The sequence below is a fragment of the Dasypus novemcinctus genome, chromosome 11, assembly GCF_030445035.2.
Source record: "Dasypus novemcinctus isolate mDasNov1 chromosome 11, mDasNov1.1.hap2, whole genome shotgun sequence".
Taxonomy (NCBI): Eukaryota; Metazoa; Chordata; class Mammalia; order Cingulata; family Dasypodidae; genus Dasypus; species Dasypus novemcinctus.
Window position 1 is genome coordinate 43,810,137 of NC_080683.1, and position 13,991 is coordinate 43,824,127.

Sequence of the window (13,991 nt, forward strand, 5' to 3'; positions counted from 1 at the left end):
AAAATAATTTAAATAATTAAAATAGTACATGCCCCCTCTCTTAGATGACCTGAAGAGTCATAGGAAGGCAGAAATATAAACCATTAATTACAATGTAATACGATAAACCAATATAGAGGCAAAATCAGCTATTCCAATATAACATTGAACATATGTGAAAAAAGAGACACTAGGTGAATCTCATTTTTACTGTCTTTACTTTTAAAGGGCTCATTATTGCTTAAGCATAAGATTCAAAATTATCGCTTTGACCCCAAAACTCGTCATTATCTGGTTCCTCCCAATCTCTCCACTCCATCTCTTGCTACTTGATTTTTAACCTTACACCCCAGCCATTGTCATATACTTGAAATTACCTGTGTCCTTGCAAGAGTTGTTTCTTTCTCAACTGAGCATCACCTTGTCCAGATGGTTTTCCATGACTTATCTCTTCTGCCCCTATGCCTCAAACTTGGGTCAGGTAAGGGCCTGTGTTTGAGTTTCTTTCATACCAATAGATTAATAAATACCTCTGTCACATCACTTATTAACTCTGCATTGTGTTTGCTTGTCCAAAATAAATAGTAAGGTACTTGTGGGAAGAACTTTCTTTTAATCTCTGTTGTCTAAAATATCTGATACAATATAAATGATCAATATATATAGTTTATGGAATTAATACCTAACACAAAACGATTATAAGACACAAAAGGATTAAAGATGTGACACTAATGTAGTCAAAAACTCCTAATTTTTGTCTCTATTGTGACCAAAGTAGCTAGCCTAATGCCTGACTGAGAGAAAGCACTCAACAAGTATTTGTTATTGCATAAATGAACAGGTAAATGAATCAATAAGAACTGTACCACTTAAGTAACTGTCCTATTGAATTTACTAGGATATTATGAAATTTGGATCTGCAACTCTGACATATATGAGGCCCATAGTACAGTGGTTCTTTCTCAATGACCCATGCCTATCCTATCTCATCCAGTAACTAAGATACTGGGCAGAGAGACTAGGAAAAATGTAGGTATTTAAGATGAATTAACACCTAAAAATTCTAAAACAGTAAATTTTCTAAAATGACTAATCATCCTAATTAGAACTGAATTCCTGCCCTCTTTTGATAGATATTTATATGCTCTGGTTTTCTAAATTCTCCAGCACAATTGTGGCCTACTTTTTGGGGATGAGGTGGGGAGAATGCTCTCTAGTATTCCAAATTTTCTAAGAATTTCAATAGACTTTAAAAAAAAACTTTATTGAGATATAAACATTCCATGCAACTTACCTATTTGAAATGTACAATTTGGTGGTTTTTAGTATTTTCACAATGTTGTGCAATCATCATCACTGTGTAATTTAATAACATTTTCATCAATCCAAAAAAGAAAATCTTTACCCATTAGCAATAAGTCCCCTACACCCAGCCATGGTCAACCACTAATGTATTTTCTGTCTCTATGGATTTGACAATTCTGGTCATTTAATACAAAGAGTATTATGCATTATAAAGCCTTTTGGGAATGACTTTTCATAGATGACCTTTATTAGACTGAGGATGCTTCCTTGTATCCCTGCTTCACTGAGAGTTATTGACAAGAATGGCTGTTGGGGTTAATTAAATGCTTTTTTATGTCTTGAGATGATCATCTGGTGTTTTCTACTTTTTTATTGATATGGTGTATTACATTATTGCTTTTTTGGATATTAAACCAACTTAGCATTCTGGGGACTACCTCATTTGGTCATGGTGTATAATCATTTTTATATAATGTTGGTTTCAGTTTTCTAGTATTTTCTTGAAGGCTTTTTAGTCTTTACTCATGAGAGATATTGAACTGCACTGTTCTGTGTTGTCTTTGTCTGGTTTTGTTATATTCAACTCATAGAACGAGTTGAGAAATGTGTCTATTTTTACTAATTTTGAAAGAATTTCTGAAGAGTTGATAATTAATATTAATTCCTTTTTAAACTTTGGACATATTCACCAGTAAAGCAAACTCCACAAGGATTTTCTTAATGTAAAATCTTTTAATTACTAATGGAATACCTTTGCACGTCATAATTGCTGTTTCTTCTGGAGCTAGTTTTGGTAGTTAATGTCTTAACAAGGAATTTTCCAGTTCATCTAAGTTTTCAAATTTTTTAGCCTATGGTTCCCTTATGATTACTTTTACTTCTGTAAGGTTGATAGTCCCCTGTTTCAATCCTGAATTTAGTAAATTTAATCATCCCTATTTTTTCTTGGTCAGTCTAGAAAAAGGTTTGCCCATTTTGTTGATGTTTTCTAAGAGACAATTTTTTGTTTCATTTATTTTTTTCTAATGTTTTACTTTTCTCTATTTAATTTATCTCCACTCTAATATTTATTTCTTTTCTTCTGCTTGCATTAGGTTTAGTTTGCTCTCCTTTTTTTCTGGTTCTTAAGTTGCAAGGTTAGATTATTTGTTTGAGATCTTTAGTCTTTTTATATGTAAGCATTTACAGCTATAAATTTCCCTCTAAACACTTCTTTTACTGCATTACATAGTTTGGTGTGTTGCGTTTTTGTTTTTATTCATCTCAAATTATTCTGTAATTTCCATCCTGAATTTTTTGGCCCATTTAGGAGTATGATGCTTAATTTCCACATTTTGTGAATTTTCCAAATTTCCTTCTGTGTTGATTTCTAATTTCATTCCTTTTGTATGGAGAACATACTTTTCATGACTCACTCTTGAAATTTATTAAGGAATGTTTTATGGTTTAGTGTATGGTCTCTCCCAGAGGTTGTTCCATGTATGCTTGAGAAGAATGTGTGTTCTGCTGTTGTTGGGTGGAGTGTTCTATAGATGTCTGTGGGTTTATAGTAGTTTTCTATATCCTTGCTGATTTTCTGTCTAGTATATTAAGATTCTTTGTTGACTTTTTTTCCTTTTAGTACTGAATGTGTCATCCTGCTGCCTTCTGTCCTCCAATGTTTCTCTTGAAAATTCAAAATCAGCTGTTAATCTTATTGAGGCTCTCCTGTGGTTTATGAGTCATTCTTCTCTTGCTGTTTTCAAGAATTTGTAACTATGATGTGTATAAGCATAGATCTCTTTGTGTTTAGCCTTCTTGCAGTTCATTGAGCTTTTTAGATGTGTAGATTAGTGTTTTTCACCAAATTTGAGAAGTGTTCAGTCATTATTTCTTTGAGCATTTTTGGTCCCTTTCACTCTCTCTTCTCTTTCTAATACTCCAGTTCTGAAAGTTTACACCCTTATGATGTCCCACATGTTTCTGAAGCTCTGTTCATTTGTCGTCATTCTTTCTCTTTCTATTCATCATAATCTGTATTGGTCTATCTTTAAGTTCACTGATGCCTTTTTTTTTTTTTTTTGACTGCTCAAATATATTGTTAAACCTCTCTAGTGAAATTCCATTTTGGTTATTTTACTTTTCAACTCCAGAATCATTTAGTTCTTTTAAAATAATTTCTATCTCTTTTTTTATCCTATTTGATGAGACATTATCATCATGTCTTCTTTTATTTCTTTACACATGGTTTACTTTAGTTCTTTGAACATATTTATAATAGCTCCTTTGACATCTTTGTGTGCTTAGACTGATAATTGGGCCATCTCAAAGGCAATTCACTTGTCTTTTTTCCTATGAATGAGTCACACATTTCTTTTCATGTCTCATAATTTTCAGTTTAATACTGAGCATTTTAGATAATGTAATTTACATATTGTAGTACCTTTGGATACTAGGTACTAATTCAACCCTAGGGATTGCTATTGTTTGCTTCTTTGCTTGTCTGTTTAGTGAGTTGGCTGGACTATTTCTGTGAAGTCTAATTTCCTTGCACCACTCAGACTCTGATTTCATTCCTGGGGTACAGTTTTGGACATGCACGTAGTCATCCTGACCCCTTACCCCCACTCTGTTATGATAGTGGTTTTAACCAGACTTTCTTTGACAGTCTTTTCTTAATTCCTTTCCTCTCTGCTATACGTCTAGTAGTTCTGCCTTTCTTGGTATCACATCAAGCTTCTTTCTTCCACTTGTTGCTTTCCAGTTGCTATATTGTTTTCAACAATGTCCTATTGGATAATTTGCCTTGTAGTCTGATTTGATTAAATTTGGTCTCCTTTGCCAGGATAATCTCTGAGGCCAGTCTTTGAGGCTTGCTTTATCCAAGGCAGACTCTTCTTGCATGTTACTATCCTTGTTCTCTCTGTTAAACTTCCAGCTTGTCTGCTGTTTCACGTGTTGCTATCATGTAGCAATGAGAAGGGATGAGAAATGCCTATACATCCCTCCTCCCTAGGAAATGCTGTAGCCCTTGACTGTGAGATTAGGGGAGAAGGAGCCCTATGTTCTTGCCAGCACCAGTCCAGAGTAGAGCTTCTCTCCAGTGAACCAGCTGGTAAGGAAGGAAGCACGTTTTTCCTCAAATGCCAGAGACTTGCTGTTCTCACCAAAGTTTAGTAGATTTTCTTGAATAAATATTTCTCCATTTGCTGCATGTCCTTAGGGTACTTTCCAGAATTTTTAAATGGCTGCATTTTTTTTTAATGTTTTTTAAAAAATAATTTTTACCATTTAGGGTTGTTTTACCGAGGTGTGGGTCTACAGAGCTCTTCAAGCTGCCATTCCAAAAGTATTCCTTAAATAAACTATTAATAGTTCTGTCTTAACTTTCATACATTAATTCATTTATTTTTTCATTCAATGATTTACTCATTTGTACCTTTCTCTCCCATATGGAATCATGTATAATTTTTTCAGAATTACTATCCCCATTCTTTCAGCAAATGTAATTTAAGATTGATATATGCTTAGATGCACTCTTTCAGTTCAGTTGAATATAAATGTTATTCAGTATTAAAGAAAAATTGATTACATCTCCTTACAAAGCTAACTTTTGTGTAATAAAGTAGCCGCCAGAATTAATGATGATAATTAAAAGCAAAGTTTTTTTTCTGGTAACATGTACTCTCATTCATTCATTCCTTGATTTAAGAACATTTTTATAATGATTATATTAGGTTCTGTGGTGTATATAAAGATGTGTACAATAAATCCTTCCTTCAATGAACTATTTTTTGGTAGATTCATCTTATATATATAATATATATTAAATATAATATAAATTATACTAGTATAACATAAATGTATACTAGTATATAGTACAATATATACTAATAAGTATTAAATATAGTTTAAACACAATGCTAAATTGATATATAATAATTTTTAGTGAAATGTTACATTAAAGAATGAATGTAATTAGCTAAAACCTCTGATTTATTTACAGGATGATAACTGTGGTAATTCTATCAAAATCCCTTTTAGTGCCAAAAGTATCTTGTGCCCATTTGCTTATAAACCATAGGCTGAAGTCTGCTGGGACATTATCATTCCCCACAATTTATTTATGATAGCAGTTTTGCAGATACTTAAAAATCTTTAAAAAGATCTATATCCTAAATCTTACTGTTATAACTTGAAGTTAGACATCTGGATCTTAAATCTTTATTTTGTTTTTTTAAATCATGTATCCTCTTATAATGGCATTTAATAAGCCAATTTATTCATTGAACAATGTATTTTGTTATGTTATATGTATGTGCAATATGTATAGATTTTTCCATATGTAAAACTGTAACAGCATGGATTTTGTTTTCAGAATTCCATTTGAATTGCTTTATAATGGTGGGAAATAATTTTATGGCTTTAATTTAAGAATATCTGCCTTATAGAAGATTTAAGTTTCATAAAAATAATTCAACTGTTTTTATTGACTAATACAGGTACTTCTAGGGAATTTGAAAATGTCTATTTAGAAACACAAAGACTAATAACAGCCATTGAGCCAGATGTAAAATTATAAGTTTTTTAGGTACAAGCTTAGTCAGGCGCGACCATCACAGGGAGAAGTTGCAAGTGTACGTAATGAACAGTGTCACATGAGTATTTTGGGGAGGACGGTAAGTCAAGTCTGAGGTGGGCAGTTGTGATAGATTATCACAAATATTTGTTTTGTTATTCACATTTTCATGTTATTCTTGTTTTGCTTGCTATTGTTATTGTTAAATTTTAGACACGGATGGAATTTTTATAACTCATAACAATTCCTTTATTCATTTGTGTGTAGGACTAGTGTATGATTTTTCCCCATAAGAAAATGTCCTCTTCAATCTGTATATTTCACTTTGAAACTTGCAGTTGCTAGAGGTGCCAAAATTGTTATTACATCTCAGAGAACTGTTTGTTGGGAGTTTTGTGGAAAATATTCACACATTAATGTAGTTTGGATTTTTTTTACCAGATAATCTTAACTACGAACATCCCTAATATAGCTTGCTCTTTTGTATTTCATATAGTTGCTTAGTTTCTCTCGCTCCAGGATGTCCTTTGTCAGCTTGTCCCTCTACACTCCCAGTTGATGGAAAGCAGTTTATGAAAGACCACCAGCAATTCCAGTGCCATCCCCCTGTGAAGTCTTCCCTGAGTGTCACGGGCAGTTAGCTCTTACAGCGCCTTTTACACTTCTTTATTATAACACAGTCCTTTTTGTTTTATGAGTTTCTTGAAGGTATGGAAAGAATGCATACTCTTTTGAATACTTCTTTAAATATTGCTTACATACAACATATATCCAATTCATATTTGTCAGAAATACATGAAACTAGAATGCAAATAGGTTTTCTTTATTCTGACACTTTATGACTGTATGAAATATTAATATAGGTAGCTACAGCAAATTCTTCCTACAAACTAATGTCTATTAGTTACATCTTTCTCAAACCCTAGATGATAAGTCTTCATTCCTTGGCAGTTTATGTCAAAGATCCAACAGCAGCCTCAGCATTTGTTGGTGTCACCCCAGTGTCTTTTTTTTTTTTACTCTTCCTTTTTGGACTACACCATTATCATTGAATTATTTTAGGAAACAAATCCACATTGTCACCTGACTCAGCTTCTCATTTCTACTTAACAGGAAAGCATGTTCTCTTCATAATTTTCTTTAAGATTTGTGTCTTTTCATGGAGACTGAGAAACAAGAAAGCTATTCTCCTGGTGTTATTGTGGATTAACTACAAATGAATACCTCTTATTTTGCCTTTCCTATGTCTGACTTTATTTTTTCTTTCTTTGCTTTATTTTCAATTTTTAATGTAGAGGAAAAGGTGAGATATTAAGGTGAATTATTGGAAATAGCATAGAAAAGTTAATAGGGATTATACAAAATAAGTTGAGAAACTATGTAATGAACACATCTTGTGTTCCCACCTCGAAATTATTCTTTAAAAAGAAAATTTTGTTGAGCCCATTTTGTTTATTTCAGTTTGTGTTTGAGGTACCCAGGCTGGGGATTGAACCCAGGACCTTGTTTGTGGGAAGCCAGTATTCAACCACTGAGCCACATTGGCTCCCAATGATGAGCCTGTTTTTGATGTCTTAAAAGTTTAAGGTTTCTTAATCCTCAAAAAAAAAAAAAAAATTGTATAACACATGACTAAGAGTCAGTATCTTATCGAATTTGCTTTGTTCTTTGTATGTCCTTTTGTTCTGAAAGCATTAAATCTGTCTTCAGCTAAATAAGTTGACTACTTCTTTGATTATTTCTCATCTGTCTACTTTATCTTCTTTTGTTATGCATATATTGAATTTCCGGTACCTGTCACCTCGTATTTTTACCTCATGATTTTCACTACCTTTCATTACTAATATTTTTCAAAATCTTGAAGCTATTTTTGCATGATTATCCTCCCAGGTGAACTTCTGAATCACCTAAAAGCAAAATATTCTGTTATCAGATTGTCCTGTTTTTGTGGAAGGAACGTCTTTGCAAAACTTCTTAAGTTATTTTGTAAGTACTTTTTTCTGACTCTCTTAGTATTATATAATATGGCTGTTTCTTAGAGAAATGTTTTCTCTGACTTCTCCAAAAATTCCCCTTGTTTTCAAATGTAATTTTTATCCATTCGTTCACCTTTGACGTTTGAGATTGATTCAATTTCTAAATTTTAGTTTTTGACAAAGATGAAATCTTACATTTTCCACATTTCTTATCTTTTCATTTCTGGAGGGGTATAAGAGTGCTGTTATGGAAGGAAGACATGCCGCAGGGATTTCAGAACAGGGCTCAGAGATTCAACTCACTCACCCAGTGCCACTCCCACCCCAGCTCTCCTATTCCACTTTTCTTTAGCAATGCCTCAGTGTCATTGAGGGGATTGAGATTTCTTTCCCTCCAGTTCTTCTATGGGTCATATGTTTCCAGCCACTGTAGGTACCCCTAAGCTTCCAAGTATCTGTAACAGGTCACATATATAATTGTCCTAGGAAATAGGGAGGGGATCACCAGTAGCCTCAGCTTGGCAGTTAGATGTATTTGTAGATGTTTAATAAGCTTTGCAAACTAAACATGTAAAAAAACTAACTCTTATTTTCACTCTCCAGACCAGTTTATCCCAGTCTTCTTCACTGAAGTAAATGGAAACTCCATTTATTCAATTGCTCAGAGTTGCAATCCTCTTGATCTCTCTCTCTCTCTCTCTCTCTCTCTTTTTTTTTTTTTCCTTTCTTATATCCAATCCATTGGGAAATTCTATTGGTTCTATCTTCAAAGTATATCCAAAATGCAACGACTTCTTACCACCTCCAATTTTATCAATCTTGTCCAAGTCACCCTCTATTTGTAATTATTACATTGGTCTCTTAAATAGCCTCTTGTAGCCCACCAACCCATTTCCCAAGCCTAATCTCAGTTAGAGTGATTGTTCTAAAATATAAATGGGGCCATGTGAAATTTCTGCCCAAAACCCTCCAGTTGCTTCCTATCTCATTGAAAATAAAAACTAAAACTTTACAGTGGTCCCCAATGCCCTATGTGATCTGTACTTCCCCCTTTCCTACATACAGACATCACCTGCCATCACTCTCCATCTCCTTAATGCCTCTCCCTGTCCCTAGTGCATACCAAATGAAAGCCTGCCTAGAGCTTCTGGCATTGCTCTCCCTTTCTGGAACACTCTTTTCATTCTGTACTCCTGAACTCTTTTTAGATCTTTGCTGAAACTTTTCCTTATCAAAGAGACCCTCTCTAACCATCTAACCATCTGACTTTTCTAATGACAAAGAAACACATGGAATGAATGTTGAGAAGTAAGTTTTGATTTCTGGGTATGTAGAGACAGTGCCACATCAGCAGGAGAAAGTATTTCTACTCTAATTGCCACAATCCTCCTATCTTGAGAATCTCACTGGGTAAAGCTCTGATGTACTTTTGATGCCACCTCTGCTATGTAAAGGTAATGAAACTTACAGCCAAAGGCATTGTGCAGAGCCAAGGTACAGTTCCCAAAGACCTTTTCTTTCCTCACCCACTATACTTCAGCTTGTCCCTGCTTTAATAACCTTTAGCATGGCATTTAGCTTGGGGATCTCTGGGGAATCCTGTATCTTTTCTAGGCTTCTCCTTGTCTATACTGGATCATTGTGCCAACAATTGTTTTAATCAGCTGGATTATTATCCATTCTGTACCTTCCAAATATTTTTTGTAGTTTCTAGCCTACTGGATAATGATATCCAGAACTTATCCACAGTTCTTTCTAATTTTTGTATTTTTATAGGATTTGGAGGATGAAGGAATTTCCTTCTTGAATTGAAAACCCTTCTTTTTGCTCTTGTTGCTTGTGTGCCATGGACCATATATTATTTTTCTTGGTACTTTGCTCAGCATTTGCCATAATGCTTCTACATCTAAGGCTCTGGAAGATACTTGAATTGAACAGGATCAAAGAAGACTTCCCAGGAGCTCTTCTGCTTAACTCAGTCCAAATCTGTTTCAACCCCAGTACTGAATGGTGCAAAATGGATGGAAGCAGATTTTTCTGGTTTAGACCTTTCAGTCAAGATTTGCAAGTAATCTAGTTTCCCTTTCATGCATGCATCTTAATCACACACTTATTGGTTGGTGCTGTATTATTAAATGGAATGAATTCCTGTACTTCAATTCATATATTTGGTAGGCATATGAATTTAGTTGAAAGCTAAATACTTAGGATAGTAGTTTCTTTGACATACTTAAAAAATATATATATTATTCACAAAGTATGATATTTTTAGAAATTGATTTCATCTGTTCTTTGAACTTACTATTTTATTAGAAGGAACTTACTTTTAGAATTCTGTGGCCCAATACATAATGCATATAGTATTTATGCCATCCTTTATGCATCAACTAAAATTTGCAAAATACCAAGTTGATGCAGTTAGAAAGTGATTAAATTTGTTACATTTAATTGGGATTATCTTTATTTAGCCTTGTCAGTACTTCTATAAGAAAGCATGTATCTCCATTTAGATTTTTTGATTGCTTTGAAAAATATTTGAATAAAAATAGAATATATATGAAAATGTTCCAGAATAAGTTATTACATGTATTTGTGATTTTGAAGGCTTTATGCAGGCATTATTTCTTTTTAAATTTTATTTCAGAAAGCTGAAACTGTGTAATTAATTCTACTACATAAGTATCAATAATTATAGCAAATATCTAATCTTCTCCTTTCTCAATTGTGGAGTTAATGTTATTTTATTAAAATATACAGTACAAATAACTTCCTACAGCTATTACTGGAGGGTTATTAATATCCTTAATTTCTCATATTAAGATGCTATTTTTGAACTGTAATTTTTCCACAAAAAGCCTCAGAACTAGTATTATTTTTAAAATACTTGATTCAAAATTGTGATACAAATATAAATATCCATATTTAAACATTTTTTAGAACTAGAGAATATGGCAAGTTGGAGAAAACTTTGATGACAATATAAATATATAATTGTTATATATTTTTGGTTAGGAATTATATAAATCATTTTCTGTTCTTACTTGAATAATTTCTTATGATGTTGCTTAGTTGACCCCTGAGGAAGTTTGGCTAAGAGTGAGGTGCACTAGAGTGAATGTTAGAAGGTCTGAGTTTAGGCACAAAACCAACCTATCTTCTCATGTTTGGCAACTCCTTGAACTATTTCTTTCAAAGTCTTGTACTGAGGGAACGTGCAATGCCCAACACCAATTACCTTACTGCTTGGATCCTTGTTAGGTTGGTGACAGGAGTCAAGATGTGTCTATGCAGGTGTTTTGGGGTGGGTGTGTTCGTACTACATCAGGAATTTATTCTGAGTGGAAACTAATATTTTATAATAAGGAGATGAAAGAGACCTTGATCAAGAGACCATAGTCAGAACCTAAGAAAACCTGAAGTAGACGGAAGACAAAGTTTTGCTGCTTTCTATTCATACTGATGTAACACAGAATGGATTTCTAAGAGATCATAACCTCATTATTTACTATCTCAAACCCCTATCCAGTTACACTTTCCATAATTATTTTATCTTCAGAGTTTTCCTACTCTACAGGGGTCTATAAAGGGTCAGATAGTAAATATTTTAGACTTTGTAAGTCTCAGTTTCTGTTGTAACTTCTCAAACTCTACCTTTGTAGATAACAGCCATGGACAATATATAAATGAATGAATGTGGCTGTCATCCAATAAACTTTAGTTATAGATGTCGAAAATTAAAATCCATGTAATTTTCACTTGCTAAAGAGTATTCTTCTTCTTTTTTCTTTTCTAAATTAAAAAAATGTAAAAGCTAATGACTCATGGACCATACAAAAATAGGCAGCAAAGCAGGATTTGGCTTAAAAGCCATAGTTTGCCAACTTTACTCTAGTACAATAGAGCTCCCTCTGATCAGTACTTCCAATTAGTTCTGAATGGAACTAAACGAGCAGTGAATCTCATTGTATTGATTTTATTCACTATATTGCTCACTTACTAAAAGTATTTATAAAAGAGATAACAATTATATACTTTTCATTGGACTTTAAAGCTCAAATAAGATGTATGTATGATAAGATATATATGATATCTATCATATATATGAAAGTATAATATGGCATAATAAGCATTCAATAAACTACATATTGTACATGTTTATATAACAATGTATATAACATTAATATATACAATATTAATTTATAATGTATTGAAAGAACTTATATTTATGCATGCATGTGCATGATTTCCTATATATGCAGTACAACTGGTGTCCCTTTTTATTAGTAATAGAAGTTATCCTAAGAAACTGATGTGTAAATTTTAAAGCCAAATATGTTATGAGCATGTGATAAATAACTTTCAAGGTCTAATAATCAAAATATGTAAAGCATTTATTGTGATAAGAAGTGAAATATTGATATTTTATCATAAAACAAAAGTGAAAACTCTTCCTTAATAATGTACAAATTATAGTACTTACCAAATGGTTCACTCTCTTAAATTACACGTAAATTACTTAAAACTGATAAATTGTGACATGAAAGAAGAGAATGAGTCCTTGGGAGCACTTGGAGGGAATCATCCTTTAAAAGCTCCAGAGTATTTGTAAACCTGTAAATTCTAAACTCACTTCTTCCTTTCTTTTAAGTATGAGAGAGTTGCCTTTCAATTATGAAAAATATAAAAATGCATATAAATTGTTAGATTTCTTTATTTTCCTTGCCTACAAAGTTTATAGCATCTTTTTAAACCACTATACTGACATTTATTAAAAACATGATTCTGTATTGTTTTTCCAGCTTGCATAAATTTAAGAATGAAATTCCAAAATTTTTCCTCAAAGCTTCTCTATATTTATGTCTTCTAATTTCCCTCCTATTAGAGAGGAAATACCTATCACAATGCAGATCTCCACATTACAAGACATAATTTCTTCCATATTTGGTACTTATTGATATTAATACTTTAAATTTACCTGTTTAAAAAAATCTTGCCAACTTTGTATTTATGGGTGTCTATTTCATTTTCCCACTTCTGATCTGAATTCTTTCTCCCTGTAGGCTACTACAGATAAGTGCTGTGAAGTGTTTTTTTTTAACAAATCAATTTTATTGAAACATATTAATAAAGCATAAATCCATCCAAAGAATACAATCAGTAGTATTTGGTGTAATCACATATTTGTGCATTTATCACCCCAACCATTCCCAGAGCACTTTTATTATTACAATAATAATAAACAAAATAAAACCCAAAACTCATGTCCTCTCAATCTTTCTATGCCTCACCTGCCATACATAGCTGCTATTCTTTTTCCTTCTTTCTAGTATATTTGAACTTTGTTTTGTAAAACTGTTTTATTTTTGCAGTATCCCCCATATTCATGTCTTACATGCGGTTTTACTATCTTATAGAGTCCCATGTTACAGTTTTTAGCTTTCCTTCTAGTAACAGATATAACCTTAGACTTTCCCTTTCAACCACTGTTATACCCATACTGTAGCATTGCTAGTTACAAACACCATGATATGATTTAACCATTTCTATTCAATTCCAAAGATTTACAAACAACCTATTTACCAACTTTGCACAGATTAAACCTCAGCGTTCCATTCTCTACCTTCCTTCTATTTTCTGGTGACCTATATTCTAATTATTGACTCCGTGAGTTAGCACAATATATTTAGTTCATAAATATATGACCTAATATGAGCACAATGAGATAGTATTTGCCATTTTGTGTTTGGCTCACATCATTCAACATAATGTCCTCCAGGCTCATCCACATTGTCATATGCTTCACAGCTTTATTTCTTCTTACTGCTGCATAATATTCCATTGTGTGTATGCACCACAATTTGTTTATCCATTCAAATTGATGGACACCTGGGTAGTTTCCAAGTGTTGGTGATGGACACCTGGGTAGTTTCCAATTTTTGGCAATCATGAATAATACCACTATGAACATTGGTGTGCAGATGTCTGTCTCTGCTCTCAGTTCTTCTGTGTATATGCCTAGTAATGGTATTGCCAGGTCCCATGGCAAGTCTATATTCAGCTTTCTTAGGAACTGCCAAACAGTCTTTCACAGTGGCTGTACAATTCTGCATTCCTACCAATAGTGAATAAGTGTTCCTATCCACATTCTCTCCAACATTATAGAGTTTTCTGAC

General features: G+C 33.0%; 1 protein-coding gene across 50 annotated transcripts in view; it reads left to right on the top strand.

Moving 5' to 3' along the window:
* Nucleotides 1-13,991, top strand: part of RIMS1 (regulating synaptic membrane exocytosis 1) — a 538,768-nt gene that overhangs the window by 234,293 nt on the left and 290,484 nt on the right. The window lies entirely within an intron of this gene.